This window comes from Echinops telfairi, unplaced genomic scaffold (assembly GCF_000313985.2).
Source record: "Echinops telfairi isolate 266 unplaced genomic scaffold, ASM31398v2 ScPeMD7_25;HRSCAF=90, whole genome shotgun sequence".
NCBI classification, from domain to species: Eukaryota; Metazoa; Chordata; class Mammalia; order Afrosoricida; family Tenrecidae; genus Echinops; species Echinops telfairi.
This window is the reverse complement of record NW_022103922.1, coordinates 776,518-777,628: the sequence shown is the minus strand read 5'-3', so window position 1 is coordinate 777,628 and position 1,111 is coordinate 776,518.

Genomic DNA, 1,111 nt, shown 5'->3' with positions numbered 1-1,111 from the left:
AGACCCCAGCCTCCCCCTCACCCCCGCCTTCCGCCAGGCCCCTACGGGCCTCCAAAGGGAACAGGCCAACTCAGGGCGTGTGCGGGTATTCTGCTGCCGCGGGGTGGCCACGGTTGGAGTCGCCTGGCGCAGGAGGGTGGCGCTGACCTGATGGAGGTTGCCCAGAGGGCCACGCTGCAGGCTTGTCCACGTGTTCCGTCCCTTGACACCTCCTCTTCCCCAGGCCCCTGGGCTCCTGCCGCCCATCAAGGCCCCTTGGTCCTTCCTTGCAGTTAACTGGTGCCCCTAGTGGTCAGGGTCCAAGGGGACTTCAAAGTCTGGGCAGGCACCCTTTGGAATGTTGCATGTTCTTTCCCCCTCCAAGACTACTTGTGCCAAAGATTCACTAATGTCAATGTCATACAGCTGCCCTGTCAGCGGCCTGTCTGGCCTGATTCCTGGGTCCCTGTGGAGGCAGCCAAAGGCTCCACACCACCCCTGCCCACGTCCACCATTATATATATACATACATGTGTGTATGCATAAGTGTGTACATGTATGTGTACATGTGTGTACATGTGTGTGTATATCTGTATAAGCCCAGAGAGAAACAAAGACATCATGAGCAGCAGCTCCCCAGCCCCTGGCACCTAGCACTTCCTTCTCTGTGGCACTGGCCTGCTCGGCCACCACTCCCTTCCTCAGCCAGCAGCCAGTGTGGGTGGAGGAGTAGGCTTGAGGGGCCCCTGTTGTGACATCAAGCCACCGTTCCACTTTGTGGGTGTTGTGACTTGAGCCGCAGTCACTCTGGGGTACGGGGACCCGTTTGGTCAAAGCTTTAGGGGGTCTGCGTCTAGGAAGGGAATTGCTGGGTCATAGGTCTGGCGGTGCTGTCCAAGGGCGGCGGCAGCTCATCTCATCTGCACACTCCTCGGTGCGTCCGCCTGCCTCACTGCCTCATTCACTTGAATAATGCGGGGCTGAACAGTGACCCTAGCTGGCTACCCCTCATGGACCCCCAGCCCGGACGTCCCCCAAACCACACCGGAGCCGGAGCCGCTTGTGCAGAATTCTACGTGGGTTCCTCTTGGAGCGGGTGTGGGGGCTGGCTGCAGATCTTCCCAGGCAGGTT